The 22,055-nt window shown below is 45.2% G+C and overlaps 1 protein-coding gene and 1 long non-coding RNA gene across 2 annotated transcripts in view; one reads left to right on the top strand and one right to left on the bottom strand.

Moving 5' to 3' along the window:
• TTC1 (tetratricopeptide repeat domain 1) overlaps positions 1–3,278 on the bottom strand; it is a 74,792-nt gene extending 71,514 nt beyond the window's left edge. Inside the window, exon 1 of the mRNA XM_079967750.1 lies at positions 3,273–3,278. The gene's annotated coding sequence lies outside the window, so the exon portion shown is untranslated. The remainder of the gene's footprint in view (positions 1–3,272) is intronic.
• On the top strand, positions 173–20,196 carry LOC307211273. Its single transcript, XR_013836365.1, has 3 exons — positions 173–451; positions 9,552–9,610; positions 15,550–20,196. It is a non-coding gene; the product is annotated as an uncharacterized lncRNA (long non-coding RNA).
• Positions 20,197–22,055: the final 1,859 nt, after the last annotated feature.

The raw sequence follows: 22,055 nt of genomic DNA, 5'->3' as shown, positions 1-22,055 counted from the left end.
TCCAGTAAACAGCCCCGGGGAGGGGGGAGTTGTAAAGGCGCCCGCGTCAGAGGCTGGGCGGGAGGGAGGGAGGGAGGGAGCCCGGGAGCGAGAGAGAGAGAAGGACGCACGCGGGCCCCAGGGGAAGAGAGGGGGGAAGAGCGCGCCACGCAGTGTCACAGCCCCCCCCCCACACACACAGGGGCAAGGTTAACACTCAGCCACCGGAAAGGTGGTAAAACAGGTCATGGACATACAGACGAGCGGTTTTTGACAGCTGGAAGGGTTGGAGGCAAGAGACGCCGCTCCAGATTCCCTCCCGCAGGTTAAACTTGCTGGGCGGTCTTTGTCCCAGGGTTGTTGTGAGGGGGTGAAATTCACATAAAGCCCCAGAAGTCAAGCGCAGCTCCCTGGAAGATACGTGTCAGATAAATATGCCACATTCAGTTGGGATGTCAGCTTCACCTTCCAGGTGAGAGAAGCCCCATCTGATGGTGAGGCAATAGGAGGGCTTTCTTCATTACCAAATCACAGGGAAGGGCATTTCTTTGGAAGAATTTGTATTATGTTGTATGTATGGCAGTCACACACATGTAGAAAGGTAATTCTCTGAAACACCTTCCACGTAGAAGTTTTTAAACCCAGAACAGCAGCGTCTGACTAGACATATGTACAATAACACACAACCTCTGGACACAGAGTGCTCTTTCTTATAAGATCTAACTGCACACATGACATTCACTCAATGTCAGTAACTAAATAAATGTGCAGCCTGAGATGGATTCATGCATAAGTACACAAATACTACAGAAATATGTACAGAAGAATCTCCTTCCAAATGCAGAAGCTGTATTCACAAACTGCAAACACTTAAATGCCACATTAAGACTTAACCCAAACATAAAGCTGCACCCTGCCATCTTCAAAATAAACATAAATACAACCTTAAAGAGACTTGTATACTACATTCAAATTCCAGAGGAGAAAAACACCAAAGGCCAGATGTACACCCAAAGTTCAGAACTGTAAAATTACTCTTATATAAAATCATTAATTACAAGACAACACATCACTTATGTTCATGACACTTAGCAGAGTTTCAGAAACACAGTTTCCTGCCCCCAATAATCTTCCAGTCTAAATTTTGACAGCGTGGAAGAAAAGAAGATAGGGAAAGAAAGGTAGGAGGGAGAGGCACCGGTAGCCAAAGGTGTATGAAAGCAAATGAAGTTACACCTGGTTACAGTTGTTGGGCATGAGAATTAAGGAGTTAAAGACTTAATGGAAAAGGTGAGTTCTGAGGAGGGGCCCCACAAATACATACACCTAAAGACTCTGATTTGCACAGGTATACCAATCCTGACCCAACCCATTCACCCACAGAAGTACAAGGTGCAAAGTGATAATCAAGCCCAGTGGCCATGCTTTGGGTGGGTCTCGCTTCTTCTACAAACATGAGTATGTATTACATACAGTTCTCTAGCTTCATCTCCTTGCACGTATACACAATCACCCAGACATCTGGGAGAAGCTTCATCACATTCTTCTCCCAGGGTTTAATATATTTAACAAACGATCCACCTCCCTGCAAATATCAGGTATTAGCTTTAGCTGATCTTTATACATTTTCAAGGGGATGCGAATTGTAAAGAGAGGTTTATAAATAAGTTATGAGTGGTTTCAGCAACCATAAGTGTGTAAGGGGAGGGGAGAGAACTTCAGGCATGGCGGCCAAATGCAGCTCTCCAGGCCTCCCTATCTGGCCCTCAGGAATCTCCGCAGACCATGCACCCTCCACACCTACATCTCTTCTCCCCAGACCATTCTCTCACTGGCAGTGCTTCACACCCTTCTGGAGCATTTTTGCTTGGCTGCCTCTGGTCATTATTGGCATGTGCCCCCCCATAACATTGCCCAGAAGGGATTGTGGCCCTTGGTGACTACAACTTGACATTCTGGTAGTCCTAATACAATTCATTTTTTGGACAGTTGCCTTGAATGGAATTTACTTTCAGATAAGGATGTAGAAGATTGCACTTCCTCTCAGTAATAGTAATGGTAGAGGGCTAATCATTTTGTCTGATAATTAAACAGCTGTTTCTAATAAACGAAACCTCTCTCCCTCCCCCCTGTATATAGAGTAAGGAATTCAGCGTTACGCTACGGCAATTGTTTCGCCAGCGCAAGCATTTGAGCTTGCTAGACGGAATGATTTCCCCTCTTCTTCCCATGCACACTATTTGGGGTGGGGGGAGACCTGATCCACTGGCAGATATCTTTGCATGGGCTTCTGCTAATGGGACTCATTAGTTGAATCCCACCCACATATTAATATAAGTTCCTCTCTCTTGTCTCTAAAAGCTACTCTATGAGTCATTTGCCCGATTCACATGCACAGTATAATAAAATATTCTAGCATGAAGTAAAAAAACATATGGGGCTCTTCAAATATAACTTGGACAAAACAAAGAGTAGAAACAATGGTACTGTCAGGCAGTGTTAGAAATTGAGATATGAAAGCTAGGAGCTAAATGGCACCCTAAACCTAGGTTATGGGCACAACAACAGAATGTCTAGGTGCACTTTTTATAACAAAAATAAAAGTAAAAATGAATGAACAACAGCTAAAACATTATGTTCATTTTTCACAGGGTCTAGTCCTTCCCCTGCCCACCCCCCTAATATTCTTAAGAGGGTCTCTTCTCCAGTCTTCAGAGAGTAGCTAGAAGTAGGGAGGCAGAAAAAGGTCCTCCTTTCCTTCCACACTGCAGTTTTAATCTGAAATCTTAGGCGCAGTACTGCGCCCAGAGCTCAGAAACTGCTCGTGCTAATGAAATTCCCTGTTGCAAAATTCACCCAGAACAACGGGAGTTTCGAACACTGCTGTTGAGGCAAGAATTTGCAGCAGAAGAGTAAGGTCCTGCTCAGTAAAAGAACAGCAGGACCTCCAAATGCAATTATGGCCAGCTTGCCACATTTTGAAATAGGTGAAATAATATACATTATCAGCCGTCGAGCTCCCCCACATACAACTATTAAGTCCAGAGTCTAAAATTACCTAATTGCACCACTGCCTAGAAATGTCCACTGTTTTGCCTGGTCCATGATCTTTCAAGCGGTACAAAGAAAAAGGCTAGAGTGAGGGTCACAGAGGACTGTGGCATGTATTAAGCAGCACCTATTTCTTAAAATTAGAGGTGATGGGGCCCAGGCTCTCCTGGAAGTCCTTCCTCCTAGCCCATGATGTGTAACGGCTGATAATTATTACTTAGTAGTAAAGGAACTCTTTCCACGTGATCACGTCTTTACTTATATTTCACATGGCCCAAAGCTGGCTGGCCCTGGTATTAGGTAAAGGCTTGTGAGCTAAACACCTGGTGAGTTTTGCTCAAATGAAGTCAAACTTTAAGATGCCTAAAGAAGAACCACGGAGAAGCAAAAAGATAATGAAAATAGGGAGTACCATTTTCACTTTACCCATGAACACTGTTAACAAATGGGCAAAATCTAAGACTCTGAGGTAGGCTGGGCATAGCAGGTTTCCCTTCCTGGCTCAATGTATACAACAGAACATTGTCTAGGAGGACTTTGCGGCTTGTCCGCTTGACCTATGGGTCCTCGGTTTAGCTTGTCTCATGTTTTGATAGCCTTATACAGTGGTACCTTGGATTAAGTACTTAATTCGTTCCGGAGGTCCATACTTAACCTGAAACTGTTCTTAACCTGAAGCATCACTTTAGCTAATAGGGCCTTCCACTGGAGCACGATTTCTGTTCTCATCCTGAAGCAAAGTTCTTAACCCGAGATAATGATAATAATGAAGTACACAAATATAAATATCACACAAATATAATACTTCAAAGAACCCTCCAGTTGGCTCTACAGTGGTACCTCGGGTTACATACGCTGCAGGTTACAGACTCCACTAACCCAGAAATAGTGCTTCAGGTTAAGAACTTTGCTTCAGGATGAGAACAGAAATCACGTGGCGGTGGCGCAGCAGCAACGGGAGGCCCCATTAGCTAAAGTGGTGCTTCAGGTTAAGAACAGTTTCCGGTTAAGAACAGACCCCCGGATCGAATTAAGTACGTAACCAGAGGTACCACTGTAGTAGAGTGTGGCAGCACATTCTCCCTAGACAAATACAACTCTGGGTTTTCCTGAAAGTCCCAGAACTTTCTATCTGCCATCTTGATGTAAATCGAAACTCTACCGCATTTGCAGGGACTAATGAAATGAGGGGTGGGAAGCTGCATGAAACTAAATAATGGTGAAATTGCACAAAGGGGGAAGCATACATCTGGGGAACAGTCAGAAGCTACAGTGCCACAGGTGAGTAGTTAATACAGAAATCATATGTGATGAAGGAGGTGATCCAGGAGTCCTCTGCCACAGTGGGGAAATGTAGCAGATTCCATCTGGCTGGGATGAAGGTCAGCCCTGGATCTTGCTCTCCTCCTTCCAGGCACCACAGGAGGAAGTGCCAGCCCCTGGCATTGCCCATTAATCGCTGTCTTTGTTTGCCTGCTTAACTCGGGCATCATGCGGGAGGGTGAAGGTTAGGGTGCGGCAAGCAACACACCCTTGCATAGCAAGCGTTTAAAAGGTTCCCGGCCTTGGAGAGCTTGCATAACGAGGGCAGGGAAAAAGAGACAGGCAGCACGGCATGCAAAGGAACTCTTCTGCCGCTTACCAATAAAAGTCAGAAATATCCGACTAGTGACGCCACATCAGGTCCAGTGTACACTGCAATCCTTTGCAGTTCTAAAATACATTGCTATTTTTTTCATAATTTGGAGCCATTTTTAATTGATTATGACTCCATTCAGCAGAAACCCCAGGATAGTTGTTCGTGATATAGAATCATAGATTTGTAGTTGGAAGGGACTCCGAGGGTCATCCATGCAGAAGTATAATTTACCTTTTCTGCATTTCTAATAAAACAAAAGCATTCAAAAGTCCCTATTCAAAGGGTCAATAGGGACAAATGTGGTAATTTCCTTAGAACCACATATAAACTGAGTACAAATAAAAGGTAAGGACTATGCATTTTCTGTATGACTAAGATTGTACTCTTTGGTTTTTGTTTTGAGCTGTTCTTTATCATGTAAAGCACCGGAATAAAAGATTACTGATCCACAGTGTGATACAATTGTAAAAAAAGTATTACAGGGCATCAAATAGTGCTTTGTGGGGGGGGAGTTGGGGGGGAGGGAAGAGGAGTGGTTTGAGGCAGAGGGAGAAATTAGGGGCCAAAAGGGAGACTGGATGAAGTACTGATATAGTGTTTATAATGTGTAGGGTTCACACACTTTGGGATTTCAGGCTCCACTTGTCAAGGCTGTATTGGTTTGGAGGTACATTTCTATAAATCAAGGCTAGCGCAACAGGCCAGGCTGAGGAAAACACTCCAAGAAACCCAGAGTGGAGTCTGAGGTTAAGGCCAAAACACAGATCATAACCAATAATACAGTCCAAAGTACATGAAGAACTGGAACAAAGAAGGTGGGGCAAAGGAAATCAGGAACAGGAATAGAGGATGGAACAGCTCAAGGTAAGGATCCAGGAAGAGCTGCAACACCTACTAAAAAAGTTGGAGTCATTGAAATACTGCACTGTTGACCGAGAAGAAGAAGACACAAGGATTCTGCTTTTTTTTTTATAGTGTGCATAGCTATTTCACTCCTGAAGAGTCCTATGAACTGCCTATCAGAGGGAGTGGTGTTTAGAATTCCTTTTTCCTGAAAGGCCTGAAAGGGTCTTCCAACATCCTGGGCAAATCTAACCTTGGACAGCTCCTCATGCTAGATCCCAGCCTTAGCTTTTGGGACCTTTCGTGCACCCTTGAATCCCCTGAAACCTCTTTTCCACACAAGGGACAAGCTGGACTTGGGCAGATTATGCAGCCGCACAACTGGTTGCTTGGTATTGTTGGCATGGAGATATTTGGGGGCGGGGGGGGGGGGAAGGTGGATGAATGAAGTGGCATCATCATTTAACTGCATTTTATATTTGTGCACTTTTGGAGATTACATCAGGTTTGGAAAAAATGTCTATCTGAACTTACCACATGAATGTGCTAGAGCTGTCTGTCTGAATGCACAATCAATAAGGGCAGGAGGGAGCACAATTAAAATGATGAAATGTGGGTGGCTGAGTAGCAGTGCAGATCTGAGGAGGTTTGATTAGTGGCAACCTTCCAGGCAGTATGGGTTTATCTTCTGTTTTCCTCTCAGGTTTTTAATAATGAGATTCTCAGAAGCAACCTATTTCAAATATTGCAATGAATGCTTGAATCAAATGTCAACCCAGCACTTTTTTACCATCACACCCAAGTTACAAATTCCGTCTTCTCCCTGAGCTCTCCAAAGGAAAGGCACAATTCCTTTCCTATTTGCAGTCAGTGGCCAAACACCCGCTGCTTTCAGAGGAGCTGGACTCAATCCAATGCATGCAAGACAAAACCGCAGTTGAACTTTTTCTGCGTTAGTGACCGAGTATAGGTTAACTTGTCAACTTCATTTGTGTGCTAATCTGGCATTCAGTACATTAATTACATTGCTAAATTGCTCTTCATTAGGGCTTCAAGCCTTTAAAAATTACAATCGATAGGAATGGCTCTACAGCGCACTTAAGACGACAGCCTCAAAACTAACTATGCATTATATATTTTGTGATTGATTATGTTTGTGATTGATTATGTCATTCCACAGGGTGCTAGCTTTTCAAAGAATTGGAATTTGGTTCTTTATTTTGCCATTTGTACTCTGCTACATGGCTCCATTTAACCTATGGCCACCAAGATAAGGGTGCAGATGGTACATTTGTACCAGGAGCAGAGCCAGAGGGTGGGGCCTGCAGCTGAGTTTTCTTTTCTTTTTAAAATTTAGCCTCTCAGCATTTTGGAACAAACACTATGAAGCAAAATTTACAGGCACCATTCAAAACAACTGCACTATGAGGAAAAAGCCTGCTCTCATCTCTCAGTGTTTTTAGCCAATGGGTGAAGTCAGAGATGTGATTGACTAGTGATAGAGAGAAATTTAGAGTGATACAAGCCTGAAGAAGATCCAAAAATGACTTCAAAAATGACCCAGGACATCCATTATCCAGACAATGGAGAAGACACTTCCTGGTTCATTCTGAAGCTGTATTTTTCCATCTTCCTTGGTAGAGAAGCGACTGTTGCCCAGAAAAAAATAATTGAGAAATCCAAGAGTTAAATATAGCTGTGCATGTCCATCCAAAAACAAAAAAGCAGCAAAGAGAGGAGACCATGCACTTTCTGAGTAAACATTATTTTAAAATTACTTTGCTAGTGCAAATAAAAATAAAACCCATCATTAGTATATCTGTATGGCAGGATTGTGGCTATTATGGCTGAGAAAACATGGGTTATATCAGCCCTGCTGGGTAACCCAGTGTTGCTGTATTAATATTCCTGGCGCAGGGGTGATGAGAAAGAGAGCAGGATATGGCAATCCTGCAGTGTAGGCTAGTGTTGTTATCCTGTCCCTTGGTGTATTGGGTTTGTTTTTAATTCTAGGAAATGCAGGGGTTTTGTGGGGGGATAAGGTGACTGTAGGAACAACATGTTGCGTAGGGGTAGTTTGTTACTTTACAGCCATGGAGGGCTTCCTGGGGATGGATTATTGCTGCTGGTATAACACTAAAATACAGTGGTACCTTGGGTTACAGTTGAGAGCCAGTGTGGTGTAGTGGTTAAGAGCGGTAGTCTCGTAATCTGGTGAACCGGGTTCGTGTCTCCGCTCCTCCACATGCAGCTGCTGGGTGACCTTGGGCTAGTCACACTTCTCTGAAGTCTCTCAGCCCCACTCACCTCACAGAGTGTTTGTTGTGGGGGAGGAAGGGAAAGGAGAATGTTAGCTGCTTTGAGACCCCTTAAAGGGAGTGAAAGGCGGGATATCAAATCCAAACTACTCTTCTTCTTCTTCTTCTTCTTCTTCTTCTTCTTCTTCTTCTTCTTCTTCTTCTTCTTCTTCTTCCAGACGCTTCAGGTTACAGACTCCGCTAACCCAGAAATAGTACCTTGGGTTAAGAACTTTACTTTAGGATGAGAACAGAAATCGCACAGTGGTGGCGGGAGGCCCCATTAGCTAAAGTGGTGCTTCAGGTTAAGAACAGTTTCAGGTTAAGAATAGACCTCCAGAACGAATTAAGTTCTTAACCAGAGGTACCACTGTGGATATATTCATGTTAAAAACTTAAATCCTTTTTACTTAAAGGAAAAAGGGAGAGAGAAAAGAGTGGCTGTTTGACCTGTGCTGTAAACCCTAGTGTAGTGATTATGAGGTATAAAAAATAATCACAGCAAATGCTCTTAGAATACACTACATGCTTTTTGACAATTTAATCTGGAATTTATAGAAGCATGGGCACCTGAATTTTTGATTACTGTAAATGTTAAATCTCTTTTAACCTCCCCTTGCCCCCTCCTAACTGCCATCAGAAGTATACCTGGTTTGGAATGAATGTAGTATTGCCAGCCCAGTAACAACTGAGGGAAAGAAGATACAATAACATAGCTGGTGTACAACTCATCAAACTTGAATTGTTTTCATGATTTAGGGTTCGCACTAGGGGAGCGCAGGGCTCTTCTGCATTTTAGAGCTGTGTGGCAGGCAGGAATCCAACAGGTTGTTTTTTTCTAGTATCAAAATAAAATGATGGGGAAAGTTTCACCTGATTACATTCTGTCTATCAGACATCTTTTCAGTTCCACATGGCCCCTTTTTTATTTTTGAGCTCTCCACCCCACTTGGAAAGGAGGATGCAAGCTGCCATACACAGGAAGCATGTGAAAATGTTATGCAAATTTGTATCCTCTTTCACAACTGGGCCAGAGGTCTCAATCAGTGCCGGATTTACGTATAGACTAAACAAGCTATAGCTTAGGGCCTTACTCTCTTGGGGGCCCCCCAAAAAAATTAAAGGAAAAACACTGGATTTACATTTCCAAAATATAAGATAAAAAAACAAATAAAATAAAACCTACATACAGCAACAGTGTTTTGTTTTGTGTTATGTAGGCTCCTATGATGTAAGTAATGGGCCCTGCCTGCTAGCCTGCTCCCTAAAATATCACTGGTTTGCTATTAATATACTTCTTCTTAATTGTATTTCAGTTCAACAATTACTTTGATAAAATACATATTTTGTTATGTGCAAATGGCTTTAGATACCTATTAGGTCCATAAATTACCATATAGCATATATTCAACATAAAAAAACAGTGACAATTTGTTGTTGACAAAGGACAGCTGGACATATAAATTATCTTCAGTAGCTTAGGGCTCATCAAACCTACCGTAAATCTGGCCCTGGTCTGAATCCTCATCTAGTGTGCTTGGCCTAGAAAATGCTATTGGTATCCCTGACTGAGCCATTGGGATGGTTTACCATTACTCACTCAAACCCTTTTTCTATCGAAAAGTAGTGGTTCTTGGTATAGTACACAATTATCCAAGGCACAATTGAAAGGGATGACTCTGAACTTGAAAGCTGTAAAGTGGCTGGGCCTGAGTTAACTCAAGAACTCTTTATCCCTATAGGAACCATGCATATCTACTCAGAAGACAGACCCATTGAGTTCCATTGGCTTTACTATCAGGTAAACAGTCTGGTCCTACCCATTGAAATTAATGGGCATGACTAACTTCAAAAGCTGCAGTGGATCTCCTCTAAGCAGAACTCAGCTGGATACAACCCTAAGAATAAGACCACTCCTTTAGTTTGACCCTAAATATGTTTGCTCAAATGTAGGTCCTATTAAGTTCAATTAGACTAACTTCCATAAAAGTATGTGTATGGTTGTCTCCCAATCCTTAATGCAGTTGGTATAATAAACTCTATGGTTGTGTCCACACATTTAAAGAGCTCCCCCCGCCCCTGAATCCTGAGAACTGTAGTTTATACCAACAGAGCTACAATTCCCAGGATTCATTGGGGAAAGTTGTGCACTTTAAATGTATGGTATGCAGGATATCTATGGGAGAAGAAAAGGATGAGTAAACCCTACATCAGTCTGGAGAGGAGTCCCTAAGACAGTTGGATGGCGCCTTGTATACTTCCTTCCAGCAACTCCTGCAGCCAAACTGGTGCAAAATGGATTGCTCTGCTTTCCTTTGGATCACATCAGTGAGGCCAAGACTGGGGTCCTGTTATCTGGGCAGTCCCGGACCTCCATACACACCGCCCAGGCTTACACCCTGGGGGGGAGGTCACTTCAGTGCTTCTTATGCAATGGTTTGACTTCTCTTCCAGTGGTGCAATCTATGTATCTCAGGACAGACAGATGCCTACAATACAGCCTAATAGACCCCCAACCCCCATTTAAATCTGTAGGATTCAAAGCATACATCATAAAAACCAAATTCAGCTAGACTTTAATGTATGCCTGCATGCAGTTCAATCCTATGTTTGTTTACTCAGTAAACTCCACTTTGTATAGTTGGAGCTACTACAAAGTAAGCAGACAGAGGAACACGGCCTTAAGCAATCTCATACTGGCTTACTTGTGAGCGAGCCCCATTTGAGACTTCCTTCTGAAAACGGAAAACCACACATAGGAACAGATTAAAGCATTTGCAATCTCTGATAAAGGAATGAGACCATCCAGATTTTGGGAGGAGTTTGGTGTCAGGACTCTTGGGTTCTATTCCTGGGCCTATTACTGATTCAGCATCTGAAGCTGAGTGACTCACTTCCCCACTGTGGCCTCAGCTTCCCCATCTGTGGAAAGCCCTTTGGGATCATTGGATAGGAAGCACTAAATATAACACCCACCTCCGCCCCCGCTGAATTATCCAAAGGAGGAAGGGGAAATAATCAGGACTGGGACAGCTCTGCCATCCAGAGAGGCACAGCAGGTGCCAATGAACTGCCATATCAGAACCCTCAAAATTCTTCTACACAAAGAACAAAATCCAGAAGAAACTTTAAGTGACTACTGGAAATACCCATGTAGCTTTTTGATCCTGAAATAGCTTTCCTTTAACTTTTACAGTATCTTGTGAATATACTTCCCCCGTCGTATTTTTATATATATATCTTGTCCCAAATGACATTTTACCTCAGCTAGGATGAATCCCCAAGCGAGGATAGAACATTCCCTGATGATAACTGGAATATAACGCCGGCACCAGAACACAGAGAGGAACCTGAGCACTTTGATAGCGCTTTCCAGCCTAGGACTCAACAGGCAGGTCACTTTGGAACTCCAGACACACCCAACAGCAACCCATGCTCCACTCCAACCACAAGGGGGGCCAGGCACCCCGCACATGTAAACTAGAGAAGGGGGCAGCAATGCTATACAGCTGAAATGCTGTGACTCACCCTTGGCTCTCACTCCTGCCCCCCTCCCAGCCTTTATTACATGTGGATGCTGTGTCCTGTCTGAACTGAATTGCCCTAACACACTGTTCTTCGGACAGCAGGGAGTGGTGTCTCCCAAACACAAGGCAAGCACTCGTCTCCAACTAAGCTCTCTGTTCAAAAAGGCCAGGTACTCCACTTCAGTCATTGTTGCTGCTGGCCGAACACTAATCTTGTTGGGACCTGAGCCAAAAGCAGGCCGAGTTCTCCTTCCCTCTCCCCCCCTTCCCCTTCCCCTCCTTGTTACTCATGTAAAATTAAGTCAAGGCTGCAGGTAACCCTTCACTGCCATATATACTTAACCTGGGAGTAACTCCCATTGAATACAATGCATAAGACTGCACAGTTAATCAGACACTGTGTAGTAAAATGGTGGTTTTTCCAGTATGACCTTATGAGTGAAGTAGGGATTTGAATCCACTTTTAGAAAGAAAATAAAAAACACAGAGATCAACTGAAGACTTATGTTGCTGGCAAACAGCTGCAAAACAGCAGGGTGTGTGTTTTTACCCACAATGCAACTAACACATGCCTGCAACCCCAGCTTGGAAGACTGAAAGTTCAGAACTAGAGAGAGAGGAGTTTTTATTCCATGATTACTGTAACAGAGCAGCCTCTACACAGATGCTCATGTGCTGTCAGAGGGAGAGAGGAATGTAGCAGCCTCTTCTGCCTTTGGGGAGTGTCTGAAATGGGGAAGGTTATGGCTGGCACCTGTACATGGATGAATGCACTACAAAAGGATCAACTGTGCTCACGCACGGGCTCCAGCACAGCCAGCAGCCCTTAGCTGCCCTCTCCAAATGGGACATGCATATGGAGACTCCCACTTGAACGGTCTCTGACAGAAATAAACAAACCTGGTCTGGACTAAACGCCAGACAGTCATAAAAACAGAGACAGAGGTAGGGCTCTTATCAGGGGAGAGGCTGTAACAGAGCCAGGCCTGGCCACAGGGCACAGAGTCCCAGAAGAATGTACTCGCGGCACTGGGTGTAGCCAGCAGCATGCTACCTTGACGTTGCCAGCCAGCTGGAAATATGAAAGATGGATATTAAGCTAGTTCCAATTTGCTCAAAACCAGACCCAACTCACTCCACAGGATCCTAGTTCTCAATTTTCACCCAGGCTCAGAAATCTGATGCCAAATGTAAGAAATGTTCCTTTGTTCTCACGCTCTCTCTAATCAGCAGACCCCACTGCTCATCCAGTGCTGGTTTCTGCACCTGCTTTCTATGCCCCTCTCCATCAGCCAGATACAGCTTTTCCAACCCAATCTCAGCCTGGTTCTTTTTGGTTCTGTTTTGACTCCAACGACCTCAAGCCATTTCTTTACAGATCTGCATATGCCCCTCCCCACATAACATACAAAAAACCAAACCACCCCTTTTTACTTGTGTTCAGAGACTCAGGGTAGGAGGAGGGTGGGTGGGTGGGTGGGTGAAGAAGGGGCTTGGCCAAGCTATGGCTTCTCTGAACAGTTAGGGATTAGTGCCAAGGGCAGGGAGTTTCTAATCCTGGCATTTCGTGTCTCTGCCCATCCCAGGGCTGTGCCCGTCTGCCTCCTACTCAGCCTGTGCAGCAATGCATGCCTCTGCCCTTCCCCTAAAAAAGCAAGTGGGATACTTTCGAGGCAGAGAAAAATAAAAACCTGTTTGTGGGAAGCCCTCCACCCAAAGTCTATATGAGAATGCATGCTTGTTTTTCTTCCTGCTGAGGAGTTTTTAAGTGTTTTCAGTGGGATGCTATATAGGAGATAGATCCCAAGTGTTAACAGTATAGTCCCATTGTCAGAATGTAAGCTTTCCTCACCCGTCTCTTTCATTCATGGCACTTCTCTTCTGATTAAATAGATAGGACACCTGGGGTTTTATTTTATTTTTAAAGCATCTAGGTTTTTAGAACTTAGTGTTGTCGGGAAAATACTCTTCCATGATTAAACTGTGTATTGCGCTCTTAGAAGATAACAGTTGCAGCTGCAGCTCCATAGCTTCCAACACTCCTCCTTTCCCTGGCACAAAGATTTCAATGGGGAATCTGCAAATGGCCAAACTTGAGTGTGAGACTCCAGGATCAAGATCTCATCCTCCAAGATTGGCTCATTCTTTCTACGGCCGCCTTCGAACCCACAAATGTATTGATATGAGAATTGCCTGCTGAACCTGAACAACGCAATCCAGCTCTGCCACCTCCAACATGTCCTGCCAAATTCTATCTGATCCCCTTCAACAGCTGTCAGTGGCAACAAAAGCTGAAGCGACTGAACATATATTTACAAAAAAGGGGGGGCATACCAAATACAAGTCAGCCATACAAAATATATATCATCTATCATCAAGATGATTTCCAAGCCAGTCAATAAATGGGATATTTAGAATTATCCCAAGAAAGTCCTGAGAAGCAGGGCGGGCCAAGCAACAGTGTCTTTGCAGGAGAGAAAGAAGAACAGCCACTCACACAGACTCATGCTGCTAAGGACTCGAGGCTCGTATCAATAATGCAATACTTCTTGGAGATAAAAACTTCTTCCCACTATTATTAAAGAAATAGCTGAGAGTAACTGGCATAGAAGGATTTAGTATTTCACCCGGGATCTGGAAACCTCATATTGCTTAGATCATGCCATGCAATCATAGTGCGGAGGACATTTGGTGGTGCTTCCCCCACCCCCACCCCTCTGCCGCTTGACACAGCCACCTTACTATGGATTACAATAGGTCTGGCCCTGCCTGTGCTTGACTCACACAGCAATGAGGCATGGGTTCATGTTGCAAGAGCCATTCCCACCAGCCCTTCAAACCGGGCAGTAGGCAGAACAGAACCAACCCCCCAACATCCTCCTGTGATTTATCCAGAATTTTAAAAGCACATTTCAGGTGGAGGGGGAAGTGCTGAAGGGGTTGTAGAACAGGGTTTCCCAAACTTGGGTCTCTAGCTGTTTTTGGACTACAGTACCCACCATCCTTGACCACTGGCTCTGCTAGCTAGGGATGATGGGAGTTGTAGTCCAACAACAGCTGGAGACCCAAGTTTAGGAAACCATGATGTAGAAACTGGAGTGGAGGATCTCTAGGGTCCTACCACATTCTCATGAAATTCCAAGTCTTCACTGGAAGACAATAATTTTTATCTGCCATGCATCTATTAAAGGCACAGGAGCTCTGTCCAGGGGGCGGGGGGTGGGGTGGGGTGGGATTGGCAAACCCACACATGCACGAGCAAACAATGTAGTAAGGCAGTTGTTTGAACATACAAGGCTACTGTCATTCTTTTCTTTTTTGTAAACATTCTTTAATTCCTGTATTGTTCATACTGCCTGTTAAACACCTACATTTGTACATGGTAGATTTGGCGATATCCTGAGGTTGCAGGATAACAGGGAAGAAACAGTCACCCTAAAGCAGAGAGAGAGAGGGGAAAAACATTGCGCACACGCAATGCAGGAAAGGTACAATATGACAGCCAGTGTGTTGCAGTGATAAGAATGCAGGATTGGGCTCTAAAATGCTAGGATTCAAATCCACCACCTGCCTCCCAGCCAGGCGACCCCAGAACAGTCACTATGTCTTGGTTTAACCTTCCTCTCAGGGCTGTTGTGACAACAAAAAATGGGCAAGGGGAAGGATCACGTATGCTCTTTGGAAGCAAGGTGGGCTATTCATTCATTCATTATACATTTGTATTTAACCTTTCCTCCAAGGAGCTCAAGGTGGTGTCCACAGTACTGCTACTCCCCATTCTATTCTCACTACAACCCTATGAGGTAGGCTAGGCCGAGAGTGAAAACTGGACCCAAATCACTTGGCGAGCCACCCAACTCCACTCACCATGGCCCCCCACCTCTTTCCCCCTCTTCTGTTGTATTATTTTATTGTTGTTAGCCGCCCTGAGCCTGGCTTCGGCTGGGGAGGGCGGGATATAAATAAAAAAATATTATTATTATTATTATTATTATTATTATTATTATTATTATTCCTAATGTAACACTAATGTCTCAACAAATGAAACTGATCTGTAGAAAATGTAACTTGAAAAAAAGAGACATTGCAAATACTTTTGTAAACCAAGAAATCTTTAATAAAAAATACATTTTAAAAAATTATACGTAGTTAGATGTAATTATTTCTTATGTCACAATCACAAATGTTTGTTTACTGTCATTCTTTTTAACAGGACCCTGTGCCTTTAACAGCTTCCGTAGGTGCGGCTTCACCTAGCAACGTGATCCAACAGTGGGGAAGCTTCCCTTGCTGAACATATGCCTGTAGCCTCTGTTGTTAAAGGCACAAGATTTCAGCACAGGCAGACTGCAGAGCAGAATGAAGACCTGCTGACAGATGTGAGCATAAGCTCACAGAGAAAGCCGTTTAGGGATGCTGGTCAGGTCCAAAGGGAATGGGCCTTCACAGCTTGTTCACTGGGAGGCAACTCACTCTACCAAGGTGCTGAGAGAAGCCAGTGGGTATGCAAAATACTTCCCTAGAGGAGGATCCATCCCGCCAGGTCTCCAGCCCAGCCTCACTCCACACAGGCACGTTCCACCCTGGAGAAACCTGCCCCTGCAGGAGCATCTGGGCCAGAGCCGCCTCCCTGCTAGCCAGGGCTGGGCAGAGCACGGCGCCAGGTTGGCGTCGTCTCCAAGCTTTGCTACAATAGGAGGCCTGGCACCCAGACTGGCCAGACCAGTGCATCTCGGGGACAGAAAGGGGGAGGGGGTGGCAAAGCCTGAGTCAGCACTTAAAGCCCTTTAACTGGCCACACCTGGAGCTTTCTCAATGCACAAGAACAGTTGGCTAATTATAGGGGAAACAAACACTATAAAAGGTAAACCCTCAAGCCTGAACTGAGTCCTATGCAGTCGTGCCACCATCCCCTACTCCAGTGGTTCCCCACTGTTTTGCACTGCGGCTTCCTATAATCTGCTTAGCCACAAAATTCTTTATCATTCTGTTATGCACCCCAAACTTGCCAACTCCTTCCCCAAGACACAAGGATTCAGCCCCCCCTCAAAGATGAAGATTTACAGTATCTACCTAGGTTGCTGTCATTTAGAACTGCATAGCCATGTCTGAATTGCAGTGATGTCACAAAAGCAAGGATGTCAAAGCAATTAGCCCCCTTTGCTATTGGCTGAGTTGACGGAAGAGTCACAGAATAGTCAAGAACACTCTAACTGCTAAGGAGTTGAACTATCAGCAGAAAGGGCCAGAAATAGCTTGTGTGAGCTTCTGGGTGCAGATAAGTTCTCATCATTCTGATCACTTTTAAGTCTGAGTACAGTGGTACCTCTAGTTACAAACTTAATTCGTTCCGGAGGTCCATTCTTAACCTGAAACCATTCTTAACCTGAGGTACCACTTTAGCTAATCAGACCTCCTGCTGCTGCCGCACTGCCGCTGCACGATTTCTGTTCTCATTCTGGGGCAAAGTTCTTAACCCGAGGTACTACTTCCGGGTTAGCGGAGTTTGTAACCTGAGGTGTTTGTAACTCGAGGTACCAGTGTATGTGAATGGTGTGTTTGAATATGAGGCTCATTAATTGGCATAGCCCAGAAATTGACAATAAAAATTTAAAATCTTGTATTTCCAACCTAGTCTCTACTTCTTACTATTGCTTTGAAGCACCAACCACAACCCAGTTCTTTTAATCTTTGTATGCCTCTCCACCCCCAAACCCCTTTTTTTATCCCAAGTTTTGACTTCCATGCTTGAGAGCCCAGTATCCTGGGCTTGCCATGTCCATCTGTTCTGCTCTGCATTTTTAAAAATTGTTTTTAATAAAGATTTTCTGCTCTGCATTTTTAAGGCAGGGTGCCAATTCCTCCCAACCCCCAGAAACTGAGGACTTCCCTTCTTGTTGCTTTGTTGCTTCTACAAGCCTCCCTTTTCTTTTACAGCACAATCCTGACCATGTTTACTTGGAAATGTCCCATTGTGTTGAATGGGGGTTACTCCTTGAAGGTGTTAAATGGAGAAATTTCCAAGTGCACGTAATACCAAAGCTTTAACCAAAAGGAGTGAAAGGATAACAGGATTTATTAGGGCTTAGCATGGGAACCTGTTTCCAGTGCCAAAGCCCTGGCTTTGTTTGGAGTACATAGCTATAGAATATCTCATAGTAGCATATGTAACCACAACCAGATGTTGGGTATCTGTGATAAAGAGTACAGGGGTGGGGGTAGGAAGACTTCCAGATAGGAATGAATCCCAACACCTCCTTTTAGAAATTTAAAACCAGATATATGAAAACTGTAGCACTGGTTTTTTGCTAGGCTATGGCAAGAATCCAAGGGTGGATCGACAACTCTCATGTTCAAGATCAGATTTAACACACATTATTTCCCCTTGGGTGTCCCGTATTTGCAGTAAATGAATTATGAATTATTAGTGAACTTTGTCAGCTGCTCTGGGAACCCTTTTGGCTGAAGAGCTGGCTGAAAAATGTGTTTTCAAGAGAGAGATAAGGCAGATAGATATAGAATAGCCGTAATACAACTTTTAGAGCATTTCTCTCTCTCTCTCTCTCTCTCTGTGTGTGTGTGTGTGTACAATTCATATTTTTGATTGTGAAGTTCCAGGAAAACAGTAGTTACTCCAGAATTTTTTTAAAATTGGGGTTAATTAATTAATTAGGAGGCAAGGGCCGCTGCAAGTCATTTTATTCTGTTGCGAGGATCCCTGGCTCTGAATGTTCTTTTCTTCCTCCTGTTTTTTCTCTTCCTCTGCTTGACCGACACCCATGAATTTTAGGGACTTTAAGGCCTGCTCAACTTCTCCTTCCTATAAATATACTCCTTTACACAGCTGGGAGACAGCTGCGTGGGATGGCACAGGCTGGGATGGAAAGAGCAATTGGGCTTTCTTTCTTTTTTTTTGACAATCTCCTCCTCCCATGAGTGAACTGAACCCTAAATGTTTGCAAAATACTGCTAAACATCACAACTCTCTCCAAAGAATCACACCTATTGTCTCCCAGTGTTTTGATCTCCCGGTTCAGAAGATTCACATGGCCCATAAACCGAAGCTGGCTCTAATTCAGGGATGCTGTTGCCTTCCAGATGTTGTTGGACTCTTAACTCCCATTAGCCCAAGACAACAGGGATGCTGGGAGTTATAGCAAAACAACATAGGAAGAGGCAAAGGCTCCCCATTTCTTCTCTCATCCATCCCTTCCCACACTGTGTTACCCCAAAGGGAGAGGTTCATCCAAACCCAGCTGGGAAATATATTCTAGACAAAGTCAGTTCCACTCAGTTCTATTGATCCTCAGTTCTAGATGTCTTCCCCAGGCACAAAGTCATGATTCAGATAACCTGTATCAGAAGGCCCTAGAGAGCAGGGATGACATTTACAGGTGAGTCACTCTGTAAAATTGGAATTGCTTTTGGAAAAACTAGGGGGACACAGGTATTTGAGAGAACGTGTTAGATTTTTCTAACAATCACAATCCTGCCTAGAAATATAGGGAACCTGCAATTTCTGAAGGAGTTTCGCTGGTAGTTTCTGTGGTTGCTACCACAACAGTCTCCAGCAGCCTGATAAACATGCTGGTAGAGAAATGGAGAAGGACATAAACACATGGTGAGAATCTCAGTCAGAAAAGGGGATGTGCTTCAGTCAGACACTTGAAAGGGATGGCATAGCCTTGTTAGAACATGACAAACCACAGGCCCAGACAGGTTATGTGAGGACAGGTTGACAGTTCAGACAATCCAGAAAGGGGTATTCTAGTCGGGTCAGCTTTGCAGAGTAGTTTCTAGCCCAGGTATGAGTCAGAGCCAGCCTTGAACGACAAAGAATGGGTTCCCCTCAGCAATCCCCCGCCCCACCTTGAGACTCAAGAGCCTCTGCCAATGTTTTCCTGTGCCTCTTCCAGACAGTTCTAGGAGGCAAACACTGAACACCTGGGTACCCAAGAGCTATAGGGCTAAAGGGTCTGGCAGTTGTCCCTAGTACATCACCTCCGCTTCAAAACCTAGAATCCTGCCATGTTCATTAAGGATCCTAATTATAAAATCATTAAAACCTCCCTGCCCTAAACGTGTCAGAGATCAAATGGGTGGTTCCAAGCGTTTTTTATTGTTATTCTTATTGAGCTAATGGGGAAAAGAGCTAGGGAGTGTCAGGGACTTTCCCAAGGAACTTAAGGGAGTCGGTAGCAGAGCCGAGAGAGAACTCCAGCTTCCAGACTTCCTGCTGCTGTGGGGGAGGGAGGCTGGGACCGCGAGCACTGGAGTGCAAGTGAACTCTTATTTCCGAGTTCTACATTTCAGGGTAGAAAATCAGGAGAGGTTATGCAGCAAAACCAACCCGCCATTCCCTTGCCATGTGCTTGCAAGCATGTATTCCCTCCCCCCCCATGCCCGGTCTCTACTTTGCAGTCGACCAGCAGAAAATAATGCGCTGCTGCTCAGGAAGTGGTTGAGAGTGAGAGGAAGTGTCTGATGTCAGAGACAGAGGCTGTTGCTCCAGAAGATCCTTCAACTCCCCTCCTCCACTGACTCTCCCAGTGCTCTTGCCCCCAGAGAATGGGGCAGAGAGAAGAGGTTAGAGGTGCTAGATGTCTTATGATTTGAGGGAATACCCCTTATTTTAAAGTTCTTTCATTCTGAAATACCCAGTTTCAGAGGCTACAGAGACCAAATCACCCAAGTATCCCTTATATATTTTTTCATCTCTAGCAATGGACCACCAAAGCCCTGCTCCTCATGATCTCATGAGTTCCCCCTTAGACCCAAGTTCATGGTGTTTGTCATAAACTAGACACCAACACTAGTAGATAGAATGCTGAACCTGCAGGAGCAGGAATCCCAGCCATGGATTAAGAGTGGAGTACAAATAAAATGTACTCCACTCTCGAAGCTACCAGCATGAGTTTGACCAAACTGTGGGAGGCAGTGGGAGACAGGAGTGCCTGGCGTGCCCTGGTCCATGGGGTCACGAAGAGTCGGACACGACTAAACGACTAAACAACAACACAAATAAAATACTTTGTTTGTTTGTTTGTTTGAAAAATACAAGGCATGTTTGCAACAAGCTTTGTATGCAAACGCATATATTATAGGGGTACCATTGCCAGGGAAGTGAAGCTGACTGTGGCTCCCTACTTCTCACAGCAGATGAGATAGTAAACTGGTGTCAGGATGGTGCCATGTCACATGACTGCATTACACCTACACACACCAAACTGCCTGTACAGAGAAAGGAAGGGATCTTGCCAACACACTAGCTTTCAACACTTAGTAGCGTGTGAGCATTCCATTATGTGAGCCCCTTTTTGAAATCTGAAGAGTACTATCTGGAAACAGGTTTACATCTCATCTGTTCTTGAGAACTAGGCCCCACGTCAAACAAGGGGTTTGCTGCGCGGCGCAAAGCGTGATGGAGCCTTGCGTGAGTCATGATTTCTCAGCCTCAGTTTCTCCTCCTGTAAAGTGGGAGCGTGGTGATGGCAAAATAAGAAGGTAAAGCACAGAGTTCCTGAAGAAACGGGCGAGACCCCAGAAGCTTCAACAAGCCAAGTTATCATGATGCATTAACGAGCTGTTTGGTCAATTAGAAAGGGTGTGTGTGTGTGTGTGTGTGTGTGTGTGAAATGGCACACACCAGCCCCTTCAAAGTTCCCTGCCTGCAGCTGCCCATCTTTCCCACCTAAGGAAGCCCGGCACAAGGAGCCGCTGGGTCTGGCAGCGGGCCAGCGCGTTGGGAAGAGGTTGTGGCTCCCGGGTCCGGCCTGCTCAGCGCCAGGGAATGAGGTTCCGGGGCCTCCAGGCGGGGACCGGCCCAACGGGTTCAACCTCATTCCTGGAACCCTGCTCACATCCTGGAGGGGAGAGGGCAGGGCGAGGCGCGCGCACGCAGCCCGGCTGAACCCGCTGCCCTTTTGCGGGGGCAGAGCCAGTTCCGACGCATTCGCCGGGGAGCGGCGGCAGGGATCCCCGAAAGCCCCAAGTCAGCAGCACAGAAAGTGCCGAGTCAGGGAGCTGCCTTGTCCCCTCATCCGCTCAGGCTCCACGTCCCTTGGGGTCGGGCACTCCGGGGTTAACAATACGGCCGGAAGGAGGGGCGGCAAAGCGGGCTGTTCCCTTCTCCTCCCCGGTCCTAGTCGCGGATCCAGCGCGGAGCAGAGCCCCCTCCAGTGTCGCCCCCCAGCGCCGAAACGACCCTAACCACGTTGCCTGGCTGCTAAGAGTCAACACACACAAACACACCCTTGCCTTGCGACTGGCCGAGCTTTCAGAACAAGCTTTTCAGAGCGGAACCCCGGAGCCCGCGAGCAATTCCGACGTGCACGTGCAGAGTGCCTCTCGCACCGGAGAGTAAGGCCGCGCGCTCCTGGGCAAAAGACTTCCCCTAAGGGGGGAAATCTGCGGGCGCGTCCCCGACTCCCTCCTCCTCACCGCCAATGTTTTGTGTGTACATAAACATAAGGGGAAGATGACATGACTTGGAGACCGCATTGACTCGTATCGGGAAACGGGGAGGAAGGTGCGCTTGCAGTCTATACATACATCAAGGAGGAGCAGGAGTGAGGTTAGGGTTTCCTTTGCTAAGAATCAAAACGAACTTTTATATCCTCCCCCCCAATTTACAGAAATGTCAATGCAAAAACGAGAACAAGAGGCGTGTGTAGTGACAGGGCTTTCCCACACCATGATGGACAGAGCCAGAGGACAAGG

This window comes from Podarcis cretensis, assembly GCF_951804945.1.
Source record: "Podarcis cretensis genome assembly, chromosome: 2".
NCBI classification, from domain to species: Eukaryota; Metazoa; Chordata; class Lepidosauria; order Squamata; family Lacertidae; genus Podarcis; species Podarcis cretensis.
This window is presented reverse-complemented; position numbering and strand designations above follow the sequence as displayed.